Here is a 15,064-nt window from a genome sequence, read left to right as displayed (position 1 = left end):
TAATAATATATATGTAAAGCATTGAATCCAGGCTGGCACCTGTAGTAAACATTCAGTAACTTTATCCACTGAGCCAAACCAGTCTTGGCTAGCTTTGTAGTTTTAAGGAATAATTGAAATAATTCCTTTTACCTGAGGGAACGGAATCTGTAATAAACTATGCAAACAGAACTTCTGTTTTGTAGACAACGGTATCTACAAACCTATGACAATCCCCTAAAACTTAAGTTCCTAATGTCACTTGGATGTCCCAGAACAATATTCGCAATGGTCATGGAGTGATTGTGATACTAGAGCCACATGAACGGCTAGATTGCTGCATTACCCAAAGGGCCATGCGCCAAGAAGGGCAGGTTTTGTCAATGAAGCCCAGGAGAGGCCCATTATCCCTGTGTGTAGACAACAGTTTCTACAAACCTATGACAATCCCCTAAAACTTAAGTTCCCAATGTCACTTGGATATCCCAGAACAATATTCGCAGTGGTCAGGGAGTGATTGCGATCCTAGAGCCACATGAATGGCTAGATTGCTGCATTACCCAAAGGGAGATGCGCCAATACGGGCAGGTTTTGTCAATGAAGCCTAGGAGAGGCCCATTATCCCTGTGATCATTGGTTTTAGTTTGAATTCCAGGCTTTCTCTTGGTGTTGAATCTGACCTTTGCAGTGTGCTCAAGGAATCAGAGGCTCCAGCGCTGGGCCAGGAGGCATCAGAGGCAGTGTCCTTGCTGTGCAGTTGTGTGGCTGTGGCTGGTTAAGTCACCATAGGCCGTGATTGAGTTATCCGTGCCTCCCAAACTACTTTCTGCTTCCAGAGTTCAACCCGGCCTCACCTCATTCACCCATCAGCCTCTGGTGTGGGGGCCTGCCCAGTCCTGCAATCCAGGTCTCAGCGCCAGAACAGTGAGTTGCTTGAGGGTGTCACATGGTGTGATTGGGTGGGACAAGGTAACAGACTGAAAAGCTACCGTGTAAGGCCGTGGTGGTGTGACTGAGGAGGGAGGATGAGTGAAATCCCTGTCTGTGTTAAACATAAAGGAGCAAAGAAGATGAAGCATAGTTTTGTGTGAGGAGTTTTGCTTTCATTTGCAGGATGCTGCTGCCATTAATGGCTGTGATCCAAAGAGGGGCATGATGGGATTTAGGTTTCTAACCTTGTCTCAAAATTTCTCAGAGGAAGAACATACCAGAAGAGAGAACATAGCAGTTAGGGACAGGATGGAGAAGTCCTGGGAAAATCTTGATGTAAAGCAGGCATCAAGGGGTCTGGACAAGGCCCCTGAGAAGCCTAAGACTGTGGATCATGGTGGTGGTTTCCAAGCTTTCAATAGACCTTTACTTTCATATGATTCCTGCACATGCAGAATCAGTTAAGGGGACTGGGTGGTAGAACTTATTTCACGGCCTCCTAGTCTTGTGGCATTTGTGATAGTTGTGTCCTGGGAATGTCAGGCCAATATTCTAGGTCTTTGACCTGGGGAACCTAAAGGGGCACCAAGCCCAGAATTCTAAGTCCAGGACTAGGGTCACATGACTGGTCCCTGTTTTTGGCAACCAGTGAAATGGGATGTAAGAAGATTTTCCAGGCATGGGTTCCTATATGGGTAAGGCTTGGTATGAAGACTGAGCTCATCCAGGAACCATAAGGTTTCTGCCCCCTTTTCTTCCCTTTAATTCGGAACTGGAAACACTGGGACAGGAGTCAGGTCTTGAGTAGCTTGGTGACAACGCTGACGTCTGTTCTGTAGGTGATGGGAGCAATGGGAGGTTTGGAGCAATGGAGGCAGGGTATCTGACCCAGGTGTTATTAGACTCCCTGTGGCTTTCACATGCTGAACCATATAGATGGGATGGAGGCGGTAGAAAGAGTAGAATGGATGCTGCTGTAATCGTCTTGGTTAGTGTCATAGTAATGAACCCGGAGGGTGGCTGTGTAGGTGAAATAAGCTTTGGATTCTGGATTGGTGTTTTAGGTGTGGCCACCAGGATTTTATAATTTGGAGGTGGAAAGAGAGGTAAGAGTGAAGGAAGATTTGAAAGATTGCATTTGGCAACTGGAGGTATGGAAGAGCCACCAGCTGAAATGCAGATATTTAATGTTCACTGGGAATACCAAAATTTTATTTCAGGAAGAAGTTCATGAACGACTGGCACTCTGAGGCAGAGTTCAGGATCAAAACTTCTTTAAAATGTAGGTGGAGTGTATGAACTAAGGAAGTGTTATAGATCATCTTTTTCTTTATCTTTTTAATTGCAGACCTAAGAGCAATGAAACAGGTTGAGACTGCAGCTGTTACATATTTACTTGTTAAACATATAACAGGATATTGTTGTGAGTTTGAGCCTGGGTTGTTTTCCTCATTCTGGTTGAGTTGCTTAGGGCATGAGTGGTCATTGGTGAGACCCACTGGGCATGGGGTAGATGGGTATACAGTATAGGACGTGAGTGATGAAGGCTGTGACTTGTGAAGGGAGGTCAGGTCTAGGGTTAGTGAAGGTGGCATGAAGATATGTGTTTCTCAATAGGTGAGGCTGAAAGAAACCACCATGAGGAAGAGACACCTTCATTGCAGGACTGAAGGCTGCCTCAAGGAGTTTGGACTCTTAGAGTTTGTGTAGAACTTATTTCTGTTTGAATTTGTAAAGCGGTGTTTATACCACAGATGCTGACCAATGTGTAGGAATTGAAGGAGATGATTTTGCTGGCTGTGAGAGTACAGGTGTGAGACAGGTGTGGGAGAGGGGATGTGCATTCAAGGCCGAAGAGACATGACATTTAAATAAGAGGGAATGAAGGTTGAGTCCATTACCCGCTGATACTACAGAGTGGTGAATTTAAAGGTTAATTCCTGAAAAGAGAGTGCAATGTATTGGTACGTCCTTTGTTGAAAGCTTAGGTGAAATATGTGTGCTCACCGGCCTCTTGTTGTTGAGGGCTGTTACAGTGAACAGTAGGAGTGAGAAAGCATACATCACCTTCCTTTGGGCTTGAAAAACTCCACTGGCTTTGGAAGGCAGAATGGTAAGGGAAATATATTACAGAGGAGGTGGATTAAACTTTTGAGAAATGATTGGGAAGTAAACTTTGCTCATCACGGCATCCTTGTGTTACATTTGACGTTGGGCCTCTGGGAATGAAGCTGTGTGAGAGAAGTTTGGTTCCATGATTATGACCAAGAGGCAGTGCGAAATAATGGCTTCAGCACCCTGAGATTGCGTTCAAATGATTGAAGTGAGATGCCTCCATTATTGGGGTCATAAAATGGGAATTCAGCGGACAATAGATCATTGCCTGATAAGCATCCTCTCAAATCCTCACACTCTCATTATGGACACCATCTCTCCCTACCCTGTGGTCATGACACCCACTGTATTGAAAAGGGGAAGTGTGGCCTGCATGTGAGTCTCAGAGCACACGTATTCTCTGTATGATCATCTACTTTTACTGTTGTGGGAAGACACAGAATCAGCAGGAATATTAGGAAAGAGGGACTTTGATGGCACCAAGTCCTTGGGTCATTTTCTTATGTGGGAAGCTGAGGGAGCAGATGGATGTTGGGGAGGAAGAACATTATATCCTAACAGAGAAACTGATGATGGACTGAACTGTCTTCATTGTGACAGGTATGAACTTTGAGGACGTGGCCATCACCTTCTCTCAAGAGGAGTGGGAACTCCTTGATGAGGCTCAGAGACTGCTATACCGCAAGATGATGCTGGAAGTTTTTGCACTTGTCTCATCTATAGGTAATACCTTCATAGTTCTCCTAGTGTCCAGATTTGATGTCCTCACTTTCTTTATTCTCCAAATGTAAGCTTTCTCTCTCCTAGACCTAGACCATGAGCTCTTCTATTTTATCCCATTATCCTGTCAAATGTGCTGTGGCCGAGAGTGCTGAGTCATTTGAAAAAACCTGAGCAAAGGACTCCATTAAAATCCCTCGCACCCATAGCGTCAAATAGTACAGGAAGTGTCTGGGAGTCAGGATTGTTCTAAACAGCTAAATGGGACCAGGCTTATACTTTGTTTATTTGGGAGGTGTGTATGACTTATCCATGGCTTACACTTCACCATTAGTTCAGTTAAACTTGCTTTGGGACTGACAATGCCAGGTTATGATCTTTACTTGCATGAACCATGGGTGGTTCTTGAAAGACCTCTTTCCATTGTTTGTAATGTTATGTTCCCTGAATACTATTGCATGCTGTGTTGCTCTAGGCAGGTGCTGCCTCCCCACCTCTATTGTCTTTCAATAAAACTCAGAATATCTGTTTTTCATGAGCTTGTTCAAGAGAAGGTACAAGGGCAACAAAGTTGTTTTCACAGGGTGAACATGCAGGATGATTTAAAAGGCTGCCTCTTTTATTGCAACTCATGGGAAATATGACATAAAAGTGGTGATTTGATCCTACCAGAAACTTGCTCTTATCTAACAGAATTTAGGTTGATGTGCCCATGGCAACAGCTGATTGATCCATTTTCCTTGCAATGCTTGACATATCCCTGATTTCTCTTTTAGTCTGTTACTTCCTGATTTCTAGCCACCTTCAACTTTTTTCCCTTTTCCTACCACCCATTGTTCTGAACTGCTCTATCTGCAGTATTTTCAAAAATGACTCGCATTATTTGTAATGAAATACACATAGGTGCCTCACTAGAACTTGACACAAGCTTCTTGTTTCTTGGAATAAGATAAGCAGCATTCTTCACAGCTTGCCCAAGTCACCAGCAGACAAGTCCTGTTGAACACTGTTAGCAGAAGAATGAGCAGATGATCCATGTGGTGCTTGCCATACTTGTTTCATATTTTGTTTGAGATCTTTCGTGTATGGTGTTCTTCAGTGGCACAGAGGATCACAACATCATCTTATCAATCCTTCCTACAGATATGTTATTGTCAGATAATTGCATGTAACCAATGTGTTATGTGTGATACACTTTAATAAAGAAACTTCTGGCTGTCACCACAGGCAACATTGACTTCATCACCATTTTCTGTTTTCAGGTTGTGAGCATAAAACGAATGATGTGGAGGCCTGTTCTGAGCAGAGTGAATGTGTACAAGGGGAGTCACAGGATTGTGCTTCTAAGACATCTTCAGAAAGTCAGAGGACCCATTTCTGTGGGAGGTGTTTTTCTGTGTTAAAAGATAGTCTGCACCTGACTGAGTCACAAGAAGCAGAATTTGAACAGAAAGGAGTCTTCAGTGATGCATGTATGAGAGACTTCTCTTTCAGTGAAAACCCTCACCAGAAACACAGAGATGCCAGTGGAGAAAAGCCATGGAAGGAAGCTGTGAACCAGGCCTCATTTGTGACCAGCTGCAGCTTCTATTCATCAGGGGTGTCTTCAACCAGTATGGAAGTTGGGAAGAACTTCCCAGACATCTCAGAGCTTCTTAAGGCCCAGGCCACTGTCAACACTGAGGAGCCACACAATTGTGAGATTTCAGAGGAATTTCCTGTTAGAAAAAGGCATCATCCATGGGATGAATGTGAAAAAGCTGCCTACCACAAAAAGAATCTTGTTCAACATCAGGGTGTCTTCTCTGGATTAGTAAATTATGAGTGTTATATTTGTAGGAAAGTTTTCACATGTATCTTAAATCTCAATAGACATAAGAGAGTTCACACTGGAGAAAAGTCCTATGAGTGTACTGATTGTGGGAAGATGTTCAATGACAGGTCTTCCCTCACTATACACCATAGAGTTCACATGGGAGAAAAACCTTACCAATGCAGTGAATCTGGAAAATCATTTAGTCAGAATTGTAACTTCTTACACCACAGGAGAGTTCACACTGGGGAAAAGCCATACCAGTGTAGTGATTGTGGGAAGTGCTTCAGTAAAAGGTGTAATCTCATGAAACACCTCAGAATTCACACTGATGAGAGACCATATGAGTGTAGTGATTGTGGGAAGACATTTAGGCAAAGTTCCCATCTCACACAGCACCAGAGAGTTCACACTGGAGAAAAGCCTTATGAGTGTAGGGAATGTGGGAAGTGCTTCAGTCAGAGCTGTAACCTCCTTACACACCGCAGAGTTCACACTGGAGAAAAACCATATGAGTGTAGTGATTGTGGGAAGTCATTTAGAGAAAAAATTGCTTTCACAATGCATCAGAGAATTCACACTGGAGAAAAGCCATATGAGTGTAGTGATTGTGGAAAGTCATTCAGGCGCATCTCCAGTTTTACACAGCACCAGAGAGCTCATACTGGAGAAAAGCCATATGAGTGCAATGATTTGGGGAAGTCATACAGGAAGCTCTCCAATCTCAGAGACCATTGGAGAGTTCACACTGGCGAAAAGCTTTATGAGTGTAGTGATTGTGGGAAGTCATTCAGGCAGCTCTCCAATCTCACAGCACACCAGAGAGTTCACACTGGCGAAAAGCCTTATGAGTGTAGTGATTGTAGGAAGTCATTCAGGCAGCTCTCCAGTCTCAGAGCACACCAGAGACTTCACACTGGAGAAAAGCCATATGAGTGTAGTGATTGTGGGAAGTCTTTCAGGCACAGGCTCACTCTCACAGGGCACCAGAGAGTTCACACTGGAGAAAAGCCATATGAGTGTAGTGATTGTGGGAAATCGTTTTGTCAAAAATCTTCTTTGACAAAGCATAAGCGAATTCACACAGGAGAAAAGCCATATGAGTGTAGTGATTGTGGGAAATCGTTTGGTCAAAAATCTTCTTTCACAAAGCATAAGCGAATTCACACAGGAGAAATGCCATATGAGTGTAGTGATTGTGGGAAGTCATTCAGGCAGATCTGCACTCTCAGAAATCACCATAGAATTCACACAGGGGAAAAGCCATATGAGTGTAGTAAATGTGGGAAAGCATTTAGGCAAAAATCTGTTTTCACAAGGCATAAGAAAATTCACACTGGAGAATAACCATATGAGAGTAGTAATTGTGGAAAGTTATTCAGTCACACCTGAACTCTCAGAGAGCACAACTGTATTCAACTTATATGATGTACTTACACTCAATCTGCCTTGTTAACATTCATAGACACTCTTATCGAAGTGTACGCATTCATTAGTACATTAAATGACATGCAGATTTGTTGTATTTGACAATTTCCTGGTGTAAATACTCTCGTTATGGTTCTTTTAAACTGTCCATTGATTGCATTGAATACGGACCTGATCAGATATTTCAGTAGCACATCATTGTACTTTATTTCATAGTCATGAGAGACACTGCAGTTTAACTAGATGGAAAGTGCCTCTTCTAGATTTAAGTCCAAATGATTCCAGGTCATGTGACCTCTTTGGTCTTTGAGGACAATGTGAAAACCTCTAGCACAATTTCCTATAGCTGGAGCCACTGGCAGAAAAATTATTTCAAGGGTTTGTGGATTTCCTTGTCCCCTCCAGGGAGGTCACCTTATGGTTGTAGCTCAACAGGTGGAACTCAACGCTAGAGGATGGACAATCCTGTAATCAGCCCCAGGATGTATCTTTTGTAACCAGACATTATTCCTGCTGATTCTAATGGCAATAGTCTTCACTGTTTGCCAACATTCGCTGCCCCTGAGGCAATGTTGGTCTTCCTGGGAAATGAGAATTGACATGCAACAGGGAACGCCTTCTAATGGGTGCTATTTGGTGAGCTCTGACCTAGAGAGAAATTGTGAACCTGTGACATGTGACATCCACTCACCTCTAACTCATACACAGGGTGGCACAATAGTTGGCTCACAGTTGGAAGTTCAGATTGTGTTTTTTAAAATATATTAGAAAATAATTTTATTCTTTTTGGGGTTGGGTGAGAGAAAGAGGCTGGAAGAAAGACATAAACATACATCTGCTGTCTTCTTCTCTCCCCCTACTGGGGATACATTGGGGGATGTGCACTGACCTGGAATCAAACCAGAGACCTTTCTCTGTAAGGGAAAGGTCTGAGGACACTGGCTGGACCAGAGTTTGTTTCTGTATTATTATTAATGATTGTATTATTTTCCATACACACAACTCTAAACCTTCTTTGCCATATCCTGTATTTTCTACAGCCCTTTTGTAATCTCTGTGCCTTTCTTGGCCCTCCATGCACTCATGGATTTTACTATCCTCTACAATACAATAGTTCATACTGTTCATAATTTTATTGGCAGTCTTTGAAGTGTACTTTTCAACAAATGCTGGTTTCCTCCAACTACACAGTCATTTTGATATTCAGTACAAATGCTTATGTGAAGAGTAATTTTTTTATTGGTATGTAGTACTGGATTCTGTGAATACCCCCTTTATCTGTCGATTTCTGTTTGTTATTTTTAGGTTTCAGGTATTATAAATAAACCTTTTGGGGAAATTTTCATTCAATGCTCTATATGGTCATATGTTTTACTTATCAAACTGTTGTGTAGGTGAATGTTTTGCACAAGATATGCAGAACTGTGAGCCAAAATGGTCATTCTTTTTGTCTTTCCCCTGGACCACATTGTATGAAAACTCCAATTTATCTGCTACCCACAAAGTATATACAATAGTTAACCTTTTCAAATAGTAACCCTGGAAATACGTATAATCTTAACTTATTTTTGTTTTAATTTCATGTACTAAGGAATTTTTTATGGTGAATATGACTTTTATCTGCTTTGTTTAAATGTCTACTGAGAATCGTCTGCAAATTGTTTAAATAAACGTATTCTTTTAACCAAAAGAGGACTGTGCAGCATGTAAGACATATGATTAAATATCCGTAATTCCTCACTGACTCAAGTGACTCTTTGCCATATGGGACCATAGGTTTTGCATCCTGAAAGGAAAACTATTTCATTCACTTTTAATGCTCTGCACAATTGAAGTCAAATTATACAACATACTGACACATTTAATCTACATTGTTAATAATTGGAGCCACTCTTATTTAAGTCTAAGCATTCATTAATACATTAAGTGGCATGTAGGTTTGTAGTATTTGTCAATTTTCTGGTGTAAATACTCTCACTATGGTTCTTTTTAAACTGTCAAAATGATTGCATTGAACATGGACATGATTACATATTTTTATAGCCCAAGAATGTATTTTATTTTCCACAAACGGACACAGTAGCAACAAACATTATTCAGAACCTTCCCAATGACAAAGTAAAATTATTGGGAAATATCAAGCTTTAAACCTGGATTCAATTCCAGCAAAGGGCACATGCCCAGGTTTGGGGCACAATTCCCAGTCCAGGGCTTGCAGGAGGCACCTGGTCAGTGATTCTCTTCATTGATGTTTCTATCTCTCACCCCTCCCTTTCTCTGTGAAAAAAAAAAAAAAAAATATATATATATATATATATATATATATATATATATATATATATATATATATATATATATATATCAGAGAGTAATTTTTTAAAGAGAGTAAATTAATATGACTCTGTATTTGTGGATTCCCAAACTTTCCATGCTGCAAAGTACATAAGAATGGCAGAAATTCACTCTTTGTCACATATTGTGTTATTTTGCATTCTGACCAAGGTCTTGAAAGATAGTCCACATGACTTTGTGGTTCTAGTTTGCAGTCTGGTGCCACTCTTATTGGTGAGTTCAGTGGTCTCCCAGAATAGGTGTCCTTTGTTGGGCCTGTGTGAACAATATGAATTATATTCTCTGTTCACAGTATTACATAATTATCAGCAATGTATAAGGGAACTCCTCCCTATATTAAAAAGAAGCCTTGTGCCATTTAGAATGAAATTTCATATGCTGGTGTCATTTGCTGTAAGACTCCGAGTTTTAAATGGAATCACTATTAACATAGAAACACTGTATTCATAGAGAGTAGGAAAGACTGCAGTAAATAGGAGGGGGAAATGCCTCTTATAAACATATTTTACAAATGGTCAAAGGTCTGTGGCTTGTGTGCTGTTTGCTTATAAACATTTTCAGGGCCTGCATAACTGTTTTCTGTGGCTGAAGTAATTGGCAGAGAAGATAAACACTAATTTTTTTTGTCCCCTGACCCATCTAGGGTGGCTATCTCAAGGTTTCCTCAACTGAAAAGACCTTAGAGCTGAGGAAGGATAATCCTATAATCAGTCCCAGGTTGTTTTTTTTTTTTTTTTTTTTTGTGATCCGTCAGTATTCCTATGGATTCCCATGGTAATCATCTTCACTGACTGCCAATATTTGCTTCCCCTGAAGCAAGGCTTGTCCTTCTGGGAAATTAATAGAGATGCTCCTGCTCAAATAAGGTTGGGATTTTAATTTTCTAACCAGATAGAGATATCTGGGTCTTTAATGCAAATGCTCCTTATGGCTTTATTAAGTCCTAAAGGCCCGGTGCATGAAAATTCATGCATTGGAGTGGGGGATCCCTCAGCCCACCCTGTACCCTCTCACACTCCAGGAGCCCTCAGGGGCGGGAGGCCTCCTGGAGATCAGGGAAAGGTAATGCCCCATCACACCACTGCTGTATCCAGTGTCAACAGTGGAAGCCTCAGCTGTCCCTGGTTACCTGAGCCTCTGGCAGACTTGAGTGGCTGGACAGCCACCGTCCCAGGATTAGGCACCTCAGGCAGAGCCTTTGTGATTGGGGAACTGAGGGAACTGGTGGACTCCAGAGGCGGTCATATACCTTGCACATGGGATATATCAACTTAAAGGTAATAGAGGAAGGTGCCTGGGCTGCTCTGAGCATCACTCCTGGACCTGCCATCTCTGCTCATCTAGTGAGTGTGCATGGTCTCCCCGTAACACCAGGGCCAGAAGGCAGAATAGGCACAGTGCTCTCTGCAGTGGGGATGGGGAAAATATGAAGGGACCACATTTAGCACAGGTTCCTGCACAGAATGAACGGAAACCACAGGCTCACCGTTTGTGTTATTGTAGGCACTTTTCCAATAAGCCCCACCTCATGGATCATTCACCTGGGCAAGCAAATGACACGGAGGCTGGGAGGCAGATTAATGACTGCTGTGAATATAAGAGAACATGCAGTGACCTTTCCAGTCATCTCTCTTAATATGTGGACTTCACTCCCAGCACAGTGGGCGACCCAGGTACCAGGGAGTTACCCAGGGTCACACTCAGAAGTGGGTTCTGATTTTTATGGCTATGATATCTGACCAATCTCCGTGTTTGTTTGTTTTTTGTTGTTGTTGTTTTTTGTTTTGTTTTTTTGAAGTTCAGGCTGATAAATCCGGGGTTTGGAGAAGCTCAGGGACAAAATCTAGGTGAATGAGGAGAAAGCCAAGAAACCATCCTGATTAATGTCCACTGCTATTAGTTACCAGTCCCTAATCTTCTCCTTTTCCCCTTAGCAGACCCAAAGAGGCTGGCACCGTGTGGTAGCCTTTGGACTGGGGCCCATCAAGTAGGTCAGGCTCTACTACCGACCCTGATGTGGGCTGCAGCCAGTGATAGGTTTTGACCAATGAAATGTGGGAGTCAAGCCAGTTAACTTAACAGAAGAGTCTGGACCCAGGGAGATGGGCCCCCCTCTCTGTCCATCTCTGATAACACCCAGCAGGAACCTACCTGTTGGCTGCTCCTTTATCCTGATTCCAGCAGAACCAGGGTGTTCACGTGCTGGGACAAGAAAGATACCTTCTTTACTCTAAACCACTAAAGCTTTTGGGCTGCTCATTACCCACAATAGCATCTAGTTTGTCCTAATGGAAATGCATCTCCGATTCTACCCTATAGGGGGCAGCAGAGCATAAAATTAGAAGCCAAAGCAAGGTGGTTAGAGACACATGGGTGTGACTTCCAGCCCTGCCTTTATTAACTCTACAAACAAGCAATTCATATTGAAACTCTGAGTCTGGATTCCCTCCCCATCAAATAGATTGTGAAACCATCTCAGATTGCAAAGAGGATTAAATGAAATAATAATGCATGTAAATCATTGAATCCGGTCTTGGCACCTCTAGTAAACATTCAGTAACTCTTAGCTCCTTAACATCTCAATGTGTACTGACTACAGACATGCAGACAATATAGAGAATGTCAATGTGTTTGCATATATATCCTGTCAAATTTCATTTTAAAACCTGAATTACATATAGCCTGCTTTTTATCTTAATAATGATGTTTTCATGAAAAAAAAAGGTCAGCTGAAAAGTCTCAGTTTATTGAGTGTAGTCTCATAAACTGTAAGACTGCTGGTTCAGTTGTTATTTGAGGGCACTTGGTGTGGTTATGGGCTGTAGCCCATTAGGGGGTCATATAGGAGGAAGCCATTCTATGTTTCTATCCTTCTTCTCTATGTAAAAGTCAATTAAAATATCTTTACATATATTTATCCATTTAGATTTGTAGTCTTAAGGAATAATTCAAATAATAATTTTCACCTCAGGGAGCATTCTATGAGTCACAGAATCTGAAATAATGTTTCCAAACGGGAGTACAGTTTTGTATATAACACTCCCTAGAAACCTGTGACAATCTCATAAAACCTAAAGTTCTCAATTCACAATGTCACTTGGATGTCCCAGAACAATATTCGCAATGGTCAGTGAGTGATTGGGATCCTAGAAACACATGCAAGGATAGATTGCTACATTACCCAAAGTGCCATGTGCCAAGGAGGGCTGGGCTTAGTCAACGACGCGCAGGAGAGGCTGATTATCACTGTGCTCATTGTTTTGAGTTTGACTTCCAGAGTCTTTCTCTTGGTGGTGAATTTGACCTTTGCAGTGTGCTCACAGAATCAGAGGCTCCAGTGCTAGGTCACGAGACAACAGAAGTAGCGTCCCCACACTGCAATTGTGTGTGTGAGGCTGGTTGGGTCACAACAGGCTGTGATTGAGTTCTTTGTGCTTCTAAACTACTCTCTACTTCCAGAGTTCAACCTGGCTTCACCTCATTTACCCTCCAACCTCTGGTGTGGGGGCCTGTCCGGTCCTGCAGTCCAGGTCTCAGCGCCAGAACAGTGAGTTGCTTGAGGGTGTCACATGGTGTGATTGTGTGGGAGAAGGTGACAGGCTGTGGTGGTGTGACTGAGGAGGGAGGATTTGGGAAATCCTGGTCTGCCTTATACCTAAGGGAAGCAAAGAAGACGAAGCATAGTTTTGTGTGAAGAGTTTTGCTTTCATTTGCAGGAAGCTGCTGCCATTAATGGCTGGGATTCAAAGAGGGGCATGGTGGGAGTTAGGTTACTAACCTTTTCTCAAAACCTCTCAGAGGAAGAGCATACTAGAAGAGAGAAGATAGCAGTTAAGGAGAGGATGGAGAAGTCCTGGGAAAGCCCTGATGGAATACAGGTATCACTGGGCCTGGACTGTGGGTCCTGGTGGTGGTTTCCAGGCTCTCAACAGACCGTTACTTTCATCAGATTCCTGCAGTCAGAACCACTTAAGGGGGCTGAGTTGTAGAGCTTATTTTAAAGCCGCAAAGTCTTTTTGCCTCTGAGATAGTTGTGTCCTGGGAATATGTTCAGCCACTCTTCTAGGTCTTTGACCTGGGGATCTTGATAGGACACTAAACCCAGAATTCTATGTTCCAGGACTAGGGTCATATAACTGGTCTTGTTTTTGGGCAACCAGTGGAATGGGATGTGAGAAGTTTTTCTGGGCATGGGTTGCTATACGGGTCAAGGCTTGGAGTGAAGTCTGAGCTCATTAAGGAACCCTAAGTTGTCCCCTCCCCTTTTTTTCTTTTAATTAGGAACTTGAAAAAATGGAAAAGGAATCAGGTCTTTAATAGCTTTGTGACAACGTGGAAGTCTGGTCTGTAGGTGATGGGAGCAATCAGTGGTTTGGAGCAATGGAGGCAGGGTATTTGACCTAGGTGTTATTAGACTCCCTGTGGCTGCAGCAGGCGGAACCATATAGATGGGATGGAGGCAGTAGAAACACTAGGATGGATGCTGCTGTGATTGTCTTGGTGAGTGTCATAGTATTTGGCCACTGGGGTGCCTGTGGAGGGTAAATAAGCTTTGGATTCTGCATTGGTGTTTTACGTGTGGCCACCAGGATTTTCTAATTTGGAGGTGGAGAGAGAGGTAAGAGTAGAAGCTTGCATTTGGCCACTGGTGGTATGGAGGGACTATCAGCTGAGATGCAGATATTCACAGTAGAAACTAATGTTCACTCTGGATACCAAAACTTTTATATTTTACCTGTTAGCGTTGTGATATTTCAGGGAGCAGTTCATGAGCAATTGGAACTCAGAGGCACAGTTTAAAGATGAAAACTTCTGTGAAATGGAGACACAGTGTAGGGACAAGGGAAATGTTGTAGATCATCTTTTTCTTTGTCTTCTTAATCGGAAAGTGAAAAGCAATCAAACAAGATGAGACAGCAGCTGTTACATATTTACTTGTTAAACATATAACAGGATATTGTTGTGAGTTTGAGCCTGGGTTGTTTTCCTCATTCTGGTTGATTTGCTTAAAGCATTAGGGTCATTGAAGAGAGGCCTTCATTGAAGGACTGAAGGTTGCCCAAATGAGTGTGGACTCTCAGAGTTGGTGTAGAACTTTTTCCTGTTTGAATTTCTCAAGCAGCCTATATACCACTAATGCTGACCAATGAGTAGGAAGTGAAGGAGATGACTTTGTGGGCTGTGGGTGTGGGAGTACAGGTGTGAGACAGGTGTGGGAGAAGGAATGATGTGTCCTTGAAGAGGGCATGTGCATTAAAGGCTGCAGAGCCATGGCATTTCAATAAGAGAGAATGAAGGTTGAGTCCATTACCTGCTGATACTACAGAGTGGTGAATTTACAAGTTAATTCCTGAAAATAGGAATGAGATAGCATACATCGCCATCCTTTGGACATGAAATTCTCCACTGTCTTTGGAAGGCAGAATGGTAAGAGAAATATATTAAGAGGTTGTAGATTCAAATTTTGGAAAAGAAGATGATTAGGAAATATACTGTGATAATCAAGAAATACTTGTGTTACATTTGACTTTTTGCGTCTGGGAATGAAGTTGTGTGAGAGAAGTGTGGTTCAATGAATTTTGACCTAGAGGCAGTGAAAAATAATGGCTTAAGCACCCTGAGATTTGGTTCAAATAATTGAAGTTTCATGCCATAATTATTCGGGTCTTAAAATGGGAATTCAAGGGACAACAGAGCATTATATCAAATCCTCACACTCTCATTATG

Source organism: Pipistrellus hanaki (assembly GCF_964339955.1).
Source record: "Pipistrellus hanaki genome assembly, chromosome: 21".
Classification (NCBI taxonomy): domain Eukaryota; kingdom Metazoa; phylum Chordata; class Mammalia; order Chiroptera; family Vespertilionidae; genus Pipistrellus; species Pipistrellus hanaki.
This window is presented reverse-complemented; position numbering follows the sequence as displayed.